An 11,275-nucleotide genomic window follows, 5' to 3' on the forward strand; every position below is an offset into this window, starting at 1 on the left:
CTTTGGGGCAGGTAGCGTTCTCCTGGCATCTGCCAAACCCAGGTTTGTGGTACGGACTGCCAGATGGGGAAACGTGATTCATCACTCCATAGAAAGTGTTTCCACTCCAGCAGACGCTTGGCATTGCACATGGTGACCTTAGGCTTGTGTGCTGCTGCTCTGCTGTAGAAACCCATTTCATGAAGCTCCAGACGAACAGTTCTTGTGCTGAAGTAGAAATTAGACCAACAGACATGTTGGAAAGGTAGCTTACTATGATGGTGACGTGTTGATTGTCACTGAGTTCTTCAGTAAGGCCTTTGTACTGCCATTGTTTGTCTATGGAGATTGCATGGCGGTGTGCTCAATTTTTTTTCACAGGTCAGGAAGGGGTGTGGCTGAAATAGCCAAATCCACTAATTTGAAGGGGTGTCCACATACTTTTGTACATACTGTAAGGTGTATCTGGGTCGGCCCGTCCTCCACCACCCCAACCCAACACATCCCACTCAGCTTTAGGATCTTAGTGAAACATTCATTATTGGTTTCAGGTGTGTTAGGTCAAGGACAGAGTGACAACCCACAGGACAGCAGACCACCAGGACTGAACAACCCAACAGCTGTTGAAAACAGGAAGTGGTCATGTTTTTTATACAGAATCCTTTTGTCCTACAGTTTTCCACATAAGGCATCCTGACCTCATGAACGTTGACCAGTAAATCAAATGTAGTGATTCATAAGGAGACATTTCTGCCGTCCATTGTGACATTGTTGGAGGATAACCAACCCTCCAATTCATTATAATGCATTTCTCAGCCTCTATAAATGCTTGGTTACACAGTTTCTTCTGATAACTGTCTCCGGTATCAACATTTCCAAGCCAACAAATACAGGGAGAAAAGAGAATCTGTAGACATGCTGAGATAAAAGAGCATCCTGTTTACCAGAATTCAGACAGAATTCACAAGACCACAACATACGCAGATATGTCCCCTTTTGTGGATGGGGGGGGGTCTTTAATCAACCACAAGGATGGGAGAGAGATAGTTCTTACTCACTGACAAACTGAGGAGGAGACAGGGGAAGAGGGAGAGAGATAGGAGAGATAGTTCTTACTCACTGACAGACTGAGGAGGAGACAGGGGAGGAGGGAGAGAGAGAGAGAGATAGGAGAGAGAGATCTTACTCACTAACAGACTGAGGAGGAGACAGGGGAGGAGGGAGAGAGAGATAGTTCTTACACACTGACAAACTGAGGAGGAGACAGGGGAAGAGGGAGAGAGATAGGAGAGATAGTTCTTACTCACTGACAGACTGAGGAGGAGACAGGGGAGAAGGGAGAGAGAGAGAGAGAGATAGGAGAGAGAGATAGTTCTTACTCACTGACAGACTGAGGAGGAGACAGGGGAGAAAGGAGAGAGAGATAATTCTTACTCACTGACAGACTGAGGAGGAGACAGGGGAGGAGGGAGAGAGAGATAGGAGAGAGAGATAATTCTTACTAACAGACTGGGTTGGTAGAGGGAGACAGGGGAGGAGAGAGAGAGACAAACATTTAAATCAACTGAATATATTTGTATCACTGACTTCTCACCAGTGATGTCATCATAACCAGTAACCTGTTCCTCTCTTGGCCCAGCCCAGTCTGACCCTGACATATAGCATCAGGCCTGTTGAGTTGACCTGGGTAACAGACCTCTAGCTTCTACACCACATCCCCCCTTCTCCTGCTCTAACATGAGACCTCATCAGTACTCATTTTGGGTGCTGGTACTGTTTATATTTAGGTGCTGGAACATTAAGCCAATATTCTATAAGAGGTGAACTCAAGCAGTAGAAAGTTAGAGGTGATATTATAGGACACTATGTGTAACGTTGCTGCTCTGCCAGCAGTTTCCTGTGGAGTTTTTTTAACATGTTAGTTTGCTGTCGTGTGTTCAACCACAGATCCAAGATAAGTTGCTAAGAAGTTAATCTCGCATCATTGACGTTAGGACGTAATGAGAGAGAAGTCATATAGCCTAGCAGTATTTTCCACTCTTCAGTCCACTCTTTATGACAGCAGACTGTGGAGCCCCAGTTAGAGACAGATATGATACCTGCAGTGGTACTGATGACCCTGTTGTGGAGCACAGGTAGGATTTTGTTATACTGATATACACTTGTGACAGTTACTGAGATATGATTTGATATTGTAAGATATATAATAATTTGCAGGGTTAGTAAAATAACATGCAACTGGAAGCAGACAGTAAAAATGTGTCTCAAAGCAGGACAATGATGTGATCACCTGTAAATGTACTTTACTGTAGTCTAACTGTCCATCTGGGGACAGGCACTAATGTCAGTTAAGTTGTGATGGTGTCATGCATCTGACTGTTGTATATTCAGTGTGTCAATGATTGATTGTATCTGTCTCTATGTAAATGAATGAGAGTATATATGATGTATTATATATTATATTGGTGTTATGTTAGAGTAGGAGAAGGGAGGGGTGTAGATGACAGAGGTCTATGAGCTGAGTCAAGATCAACAGGTTCAACACTATAAGTCACGAAGAGAGAGAGAATGAGAGAGAGAGAGATGAGAAGAGAGGAGGGGTGGGGAGAGAGATTTGAGGAGGAGGAGAGAGAGGGTAGGGAGAGAGGAGGGTTGGGGAGAGAGAAAGGGAGGGGAGAGAGAAAGGGAGGGGAGAGAGAAAGGGAGGGGCGATGGGAAAGGAGGGCATAGAGCAAGATAGGTGAGAGAGGAGGGTAGGGGAGAGATATTTGAGAAGGAGAAAAGAGGGAAGGGTAGATATGAGAGGAGGGTAGATATGAGAGAAGGGTAGAGGAGAGAGGAGGGTAGGGGAGAGAGGAGGGTAGATATGAGAGAAGGGTAGAGGAGAGAGGAGGGTAGAGGAGAGAGAAGGGTAGAGGAGAGAGGAGGGTAGAGGAGAGAGAAGGGTAGGGGAGAGAGGAGGGTAGATATGAGAGGAGGGTAGAGGAGAGAGGAGGGTAGAGTAGAGAGAAGGGTAGAGGAGAGAGGAGGGTAGAGGAGAGAGGAGGGTAGATATGAGAGAAGGGTAGAGGAGAGAGGAGGGTAGATATGAGAGAAGGGTAGAGGAGAGAGGAGGGTAGGGGATAGAGGGTAGGGTAGAGAGAAGGGGAGGGGAGAAAGGAGAGAAGGGGAGAGTGGAGGATAGGAGAGAGAAGGGTAGAGTAGAGATGATGGGAGGGAGGGGATAGAGAGATTTGCGGAGGAGAGAAGAGGGTAGGTGAGAGAGGAGGGTAGGGGAGAGAGAAGGGTGGAGGAGAGATGGCGTATGTGTTTACACATGGGTGTTGTTGCACCATACCACTGTCATCCCCATCATATCATGAAAGGTCATGTTATGTTGATTTAACCTCTTCCTCTCTCTTCCTCTGACTCCTCCCTTTCTCTCTATCTCTCTGTCTCTCTCTCCCTTTCTCCTCTGTCTCTCTCTTTCTCCTCAGATCTCCAGGCTCAAAGCGTCAGTCCACCAGGTAGGTAGAGTATAAATCTACAGTGATTATAGCAGTTCAATATTAGTCAACTTTATTATCCCACATGGAGAAAGTCATGTGTCCATACAAACCATTCTAAACCCCAATAACAAGTAGTGTTTTATGGAACTACTTATACTTGACATATTATATATTATATTGGTCTGATGTTAGAGTAGGAGAAGGGGGGTGTAGATGATAGAGGTCTGTTACCAAGGCAACAGGTCTGATGCTATCTGTCAGGAAGAGAGAGAGAGAGGAACAGAGAGAGCGAGAGAAGGCGTGGAGAGAAAGTGAGATGTCAACAGAGATAGGGCTGACAGACTAACATGCTGCCAACTGAATATCTTGTCTTTACTGACTTCTCACCAGTGATGTCATCATAACCAGTAACCTTTTCCACTCTTGGTCCAGCTCAACTTGACACTGACCTCTGAAATTAATGATTTAAAAAATGATATAATTAAAAAAAAAAGTGATTTAATCTCATCTGCAAAGAGAGTTACACATTTGCATGGAAGGGGAATGTACACTACATGACCAAAAGTATGTGGACACCTGCTCATCTAACATCTCATTCCAAAATCATGGGCATTAATATGGAGTTGGTCCCTCCCTTTGCTGCTATAACAGCCTCCACTGTTCTGCGAAGACTTTCCACTAGAAGATGGGACATTGCTGCGGGGACTTGCTTCCATTCAGCCACAACAGCATTAGTGAGGTGGGGCGATTAGGCCTGGCTCACAGTCGGCATTTCAATTCATCCCTAAAGGTATTCAATGGGGTTTAGGTCAGGGCTCTGTGAGGGCCAGTAAAGTTCTTCCACATCGATCTCAACAAACTATTATTCCTCCTCCACCAAACTTTACAGTTGGCACTATGCTTTGGGGCAGGTAGCGTTCTCCTGGCATCTGCCAAACCCAGGTTTGTGGTACGGGCTGCCAGATGGGGAAACGTGATTCATCACTCCAGAGAAAGTGTTTCCACTCCAGCAGACGCTTGGCATTGCACATGGTGATCTTAGGCTTGTGTGCTGCTGCTCTGCTGTAGAAACCCATTTCATGAAGCTCCAGACGAACAGTTCTTGTGGTGAAGTAGAAATTAGACCAACAGACATGTTGGAAAGGTAGCTTACTATGATGGTGACGTGTTAATTGTCACTGAGTTCTTCAGTAAGGCCTTTGTACTGCCATTGTTTGTCTATGGAGATTGCATGGCGGTGTGCAAATTTTTTTTTCACAGGTCAGGAAGGGGTGTGGCTGAAATAGCCAAATCCACTAATTTGAAGGGGTGTCCACATACTTTTGTACATACTGTAAGGTGTATCTGGGTCGGCCCGTCCTCCACCACCCCAACCCAACACATCCCACTCAGCTTTAGGATCTTAGTGAAACATTCATTATTGGTTTCAGGTGTGTTAGGTCAAGGACAGAGTGACAACCCACAGGACAGCAGACCACCAGGACTGAACAACCCAACAGCTGTTGAAAACAGGAAGTGGTCATGTTTTTTATACAGAATCCTTTTGTCCTACAGTTTTCCATATAAGGCATCCTGACCTCATGAACGTTGACCAGTAAATCAAATCTAGTGATTCATAACGAGACATTTCTGCCGTCCATTGTGACATTGTTGGAGGATAACCAACCCTCCAATTCATTATAATGCATTTCTCAGCCTCTATAAATGCTTGGTTACACAGTTTCTTCTGATAACTGTCTCCGGTATCAACATTTCCAAGCCAACAAATACAGGGAGAAAAGAGAATCTGTAGACATGCTGAGATAAAAGAGCATCCTCTTTACCAGAATTCAGACAGAATTCACAAGACCACAACATACGCAGATATGTCCCCTTTTGTGGATGGGGGGGGTCTTTAATCAACCACAAGGATGGGAGAGAGATAGTTCTTACTCACTGACAAACTGAGGAGGAGACAGGGGAAGAGGGAGAGAGATAGGAGAGATAGTTCTTACTCACTGACAGACTGAGGAGGAGACAGGGGAGGAGGGAGAGAGAGAGAGAGAGATAGGAGAGAGAGATCTTACTCACTAACAGACTGAGGAGGAGACAGGGGAGGAGGGAGAGAGAGATAGTTCTTACACACTGACAGACTGAGGAGGAGACAGGGGAGGGAGAGAGAGATAGGAGAGAGAGATAGTTCTTACTCACTGACAGACTGAGGAGGAGACAGGGGAGAAGGGAGAGAGAGAGATCTTACTCACTAACAGACTGAGGAGGAGACAGGGGAGGAGGGAGAGAGAGAGAGAGATAGGAGAGAGAGATAGTTCTTACTCACTGACAGACTGAGGAGGAGACAGGGGAGAAAGGAGAGAGAGATAATTCTTACTCACTGACAGACTGAGGAGGAGACAGGGGAGGAGGGAGAGAGAGAAACATTTAAATCAACTGAATATATTTGTATCACTGACTTCTCACCAGTGATGTCATCATAACCAGTAACCTGTTCCTCTCTTGGCCCAGCCCAGTCTGACCCTGACATACAGCATCAGGCCTGTTGAGTTGACCTGGGTAACAGACCTCTAGCTTCTACACCACATCCCCCCTTCTCCTGCTCTAACATGAGACCTCATCAGTACTCATTTTGGGTGCTGGTACTGTTTATATTTAGGTGCTGGAACATTAAGCCAATATTCTATAAGAGGTGAACTCAAGCAGTAGAAAGTTAGAGGTGATATTATAGGACACTATGTGTAACGTTGCTGCTCTGTCAGCAGTTTCCTGTGGAGTTTTTTTAACATGTCAGTTTGCTGTCGTGTGTTCAACCACTGATCCAAGATAAGTTGATAAGAAGTTAATCTCACATCATTGAAGTTAGGACATAATGAGAGAGAAGTCATATAGCCTAGCAGTATTTTCCACACATCAGTCCTCTCTTCATGACAGCAGACTGTGGAGCCCCAGTTAGAGACAGATATGATACCTGCAGTGGTACTGATGACCCTGTTGTGGAGCACAGGTAGGATTTTGTTATACTGATATACACTTGTGACACTTGCTCCACTAGGGCCCTCTCAGCCACCTGGCTCCACTAGGGCCCTCTCAGCCACCTGGCTCCACTAGGGCCCTCTCAGCCACCTGGCTCCACTTGGGCCCTCTCAGCCACCTGGCTCCACTTGGGCCCTCTCAGTCAGCCGGCTCCACTAGGGCCCTCTCAGTCAGCCGGCTCCACTAGGGCCCTCTCAGCCACCTGGCTCCACTTGGGCCCTCTCAGTCAGCCGGCTCCACTAGGGCCCTCTCAGTCAGCCGGCTCCACTAGGGCCCTCTCAGCTACCTGGCTCCACTTGGGCCCTCTCAGCCAGCCGGCTCCACTTGGGCCCTCTCAGCCAGCCGGCTCCACTTGGGCCCTCTCAGCCATCCGGCTCCACTAGGGTCCTCATAGCCAGCCGGCTCCACTAGGGCCCTCTCAGCCAGCCGGCTCCACTAGGGCCCTCTCAGCCAGCCGGCTCCACTAGGGCCCTCTCAGCCAGCCGGCTCCACTAGGGCCCTCTCAGCCAGCCGGCTCCACTAGAGCCCTCTCAGCCAGCCGGCTCCACTAGGGCCCTCTCAGCCAGCCGGCTCCACTAAGGCCCTCTCAGCCAGCCTGCTCCACTGGGGCCCTCTCAACCAGCCTGCTCCACAACGGCCCTCTCAGTCAGCCGAATCCACTAGGGCCCTCTCAGCCAGACGGCTCCACTAGGGCCCTCTCAGCCATCCGGCTCCACTAGGGTCCTCATAGCCAGCCGGCTCCACTAGGGCCCTCTCAGCCAGCCGGCTCCACTAGGGCCCTCTCAGCCAGCCGGCTCCACTAGGGCCCTCTCAGCCAGCCGGCTCCACTAGGGCCCTCTCAGCCAGCCGGCTCCACTAGAGCCCTCTCAGCCAGCCGGCTCCACTAGGGCCCTCTCAGCCAGCCGGCTCCACTAAGGCCCTCTCAGCCAGCCTGCTCCACTGGGGCCCTCTCAACCAGCCTGCTCCACAACGGCCCTCTCAGTCAGCCGAATCCACTAGGGCCCTCTCAGCCAGACGGCTCCACTAGGGCCCTCTCAGCCAGACGGCTCCACTAGGGCCCTCTCAACCAGCCTGTTCCACAACGGCCCTCAGTCAGCCGGCTCCATTTGGGGCCTCTCAGCCAACCGGCTCCACTAGGGCCCTCTCAGTCAGCCGGCTCCACTAGGTTCCTCTCAGTCAGCCGGCTCCACTAGGGCCCTCTCAGCCACCTGCCTCCACTATGGCCCTCTCAGCCAACCGGCTCCACTATGGCCCTCTCAGCCACCTGCCTCCACTATGGCCCTCTCAGCCACCTGCCTCCACTATGGCCCTCTCAGCCACCTGCCTCCACTATGGCCCTCTCAGCCACCTGCCTCCACTAGGGCCCTCTCAGCCACCAGGCTCCACTAGGGCCCTCTCAGCCACCTGGCTCCACTAGGGCCCTCTCAGCCAACCGGCTCCACTAGGACCCTCTCAGTCAGCCGGCTCCACTAGGTTCCTCTCAGTCAGCCGGCTCCACTAGGGCCCTCTCAGCCACCTGGCTCCACTAGGGCCCTCTCAGCCACCTGGCTCCACTAGGGCTCTCTCAGCCACCAGGCTCCACTAGGGCCCTCTCAGCCACCTGGCTCCACTAAGCTCCTCTCAGCCAGCTGGTGTGTAGGAGAGTGTGAGCTGTGTGTACAACTAGTAGAAGTACACATGTCAAGGGAAATTAACTAAAGTGATAAATCTCGTCCTAGGTTTTATTTACTGTGGTGTTTGTTCTCCACTGGTTCCCCTGTTCTCATCACAACAGGTCACACATTCTGCTGACATGATTACACACTGTGGTATTTCACCTGACAGATACAGGAGCTTGTCAATATTATATTTGTTTTCAAATTATTTTGGGTGCCTTGTAATCTGAGAGAATATGTCTCCTATATCGTTGTACATTTGGCAGGAGGTTAGGAAGTGCAGCTCAGTTTCCACCTCATTTTGTGAGTAGTGGGCACATAGCCTGTCTTCTCTCTGCCTATGGTGACCTCTCTCAATAGCAAGGCCTTGCTCACATTGTCCATTTGTTTCTCTGTTTTCTATCAGTCACAGTGGTCAGATAGTCTGCCACCGTGTCCTGTCTGTTTAGGGCCAAACAGCATTTAAGTTCACTTTGACATTTTATAGTTGTGTAGTTGTCACGGCGGACCAAGATGCGGCGTGGTACGTGTTCATGACGATTTTAATAAGACAAGCACTGAACACTAATGAAATACAAAACAATAAACGAGGACGTACAAATCCCAAACCGAAACAGTACCGTGTGGTGAAACAGACACAGAAACAATCACCCACAAAGTACCCACAGAATATGGCTGCCTAAATATGGTTCCCAATCAGAGACAACGATAGACAGCTGCCTCTAATTGAGAACCAATCTAGGCAACCATAGACATACAATATACCTAGAAAGGAAACAGCCCCATTAACATTCAAAACCCCTAGACAAGCCCAAAAACACATACATCACCCATGTCACACCCCGACCTAACGAACATAACAAGGAAAGCATAGAATACTATGGTCAGACAGTAGTTCTAGATACTGTGTGGTTTATTATATTTCCTAGTCAGTAAATATTTAATAATTGTGTAGTTCTAGATACTGTGTGGGTTTATTATATTTCTAGTCAGTAAATATTTAATAATTGTGAAGTTCTAGATACTGTGTCGGTTTATTATATTTCCTAGTCAGTAAATATTTAATAATTGTGTAGTTCTAGATACTGTGTGGGTTTATTATATTTCTAGTCAGTAAATATTTAATAATTGTGTAGTTCTAGATACTGTGTGGGTTTATTATATTTCTAGTCAGTAAATATTTAATAATTGTGTAGTTCTAGATACTGTGTGGGTTTATTATATTTCTAGTCAGTAAATATTTAATAATTGTGTAGTTCTAGATACTGTGTGGGTTTATTATATTGTCACCCATAGCATTGGTGTCCTGTATGACAGAGTCATAGACATGTAAGATACATGAAAGAGGAGGATGGCGTTGATGTTTCTCTACAGGGGGAGTCAACATGTGTTTTCTACCTGTCTACCTGTCTAGTACCCCCACCTGTCTAGTACAGAACTCAACCCTCTACCTGACCCCACCTGTCTAGTACCCCCACCTGTCTAGTACCCCACCTGTCTAGTACAGAACTCAACCCTCTACCTGACCCCCACCTGTCTAGTACATAACTCAACCCTCGCTCTGACCCCCACCAGTCTAGTTCATAACTCAACTCTCTCTCTGACCCCTACCAGTCTAGTACCCCCACCTGTCTAGTACAGAACTCAACCTTCGCTCTGACCCCCATCAGTCTAGTACAGAACTCAACCCTCTACCTGACCCCCACCTGTCTAGTACAGAACTCAACTCTCTCCCTGACCCCCACCTGTCTAGTACAGAACTCAACTCTCTCCCTGACCCCCACTAGTCTAGTGTATTACTCATCTCTCTCCCTGACCCCCACTAGTCTAGTATATAACTAAACTCTCTACCTGACCCCCACCTGTCTAGTACATAACTCATCTCTCCCCCTGACCCCCACCAGTCTAGTACATAACTCAACTCTCTCCCCGACCCCCACCAGTTTAGTACAGAACTCATCTCTCTCCCTGACCCCCACCAGTCTAGTACATAACTCAACTCTCTCCCTGACCCCGACCAGTCTAGTACATAACTCAACTCTCTCCCTGACCCCCACCAGTCTAGTACATAACTCAACTCTCTCCCTGACCCCCACCAGTCTAGTACATAACTCAACTCTCTCCCTGACCCCCACCAGTCTAGTACATAACTCAATTCTCTCCAGTCCCCACCTGTCTAGTACATAACTCAACTCTCTCCCTGACCCCCACCAGTCTAGTACATAACTCAACTCTCTCCCTGACACCCACCAGTCTAGTACATAACTCAACTCTCTCCCTGACTCCCACCAGTTTAGTACATAACTCAACTCTCTCCCTGACCCCCACCAGTCTAGTACATAACTCAACTCTCTCCAGTCCCCACCAGTCTAGTACATAACTAAACTCTCTCCCTGACCCCCACCAGTCTGGTACATAACTCAACTCTCTCCCTGACCCCCACCAGTCTAGTACATAACTCAACTCTCTCCCTGACCCCCACCAGTCTAGTACATAACTCAACTCTCTCCCTGACCCCCACCAGTCTAGTACATAACTCAACTCTCTCCCTGACCCCCACCAGTCTAGTACATAACTCAACTCTCTCCCTGACCCCCACCAGTCTAGTACATAACCCAACTCTCTCCCTGACCCCCACCAGTCTAGTACATAACTCAACTCTCTCCCTGACCCCCACCAGTCTAGTACATAACCCAACTCTCTCCCTGACCCCCACCAGTCTAGTACATAACTCAACTCTCTCCCTGACCCCCACCAGTCTAGTACATAACTCAACTCTCTCCCTGACCCCCACCAGTCTAGTACATAACTCATCTCTCTCCCTGACCCCCACCAGTCTAGTACATAACTCAACTCTCTCCAACACACTTTTATTCCTACCTTTTGTTTGTTTTCATCCCAAGGGAAAGGTTTGGAAACACCTGCACATACATTAACACAGAAACAGCACAATTCATCTCATATGACCTGGTAGAACTGTAGAGCTGTTTAACATCCACACAATATACACTACATTACATCCTCCATATAATTCATCTCATATGACCTAGTCGTCCTGTAGAGCTCTTTAACATCCACACAATATAGCTGGGTCTCCCTGTTCTGTCCCTATGTGTCCACTGCCCT

The sequence above is a fragment of the Oncorhynchus kisutch genome, unplaced genomic scaffold (assembly GCF_002021735.2).
Source record: "Oncorhynchus kisutch isolate 150728-3 unplaced genomic scaffold, Okis_V2 scaffold4067, whole genome shotgun sequence".
In the NCBI taxonomy this organism is placed as follows: Eukaryota; Metazoa; Chordata; class Actinopteri; order Salmoniformes; family Salmonidae; genus Oncorhynchus; species Oncorhynchus kisutch.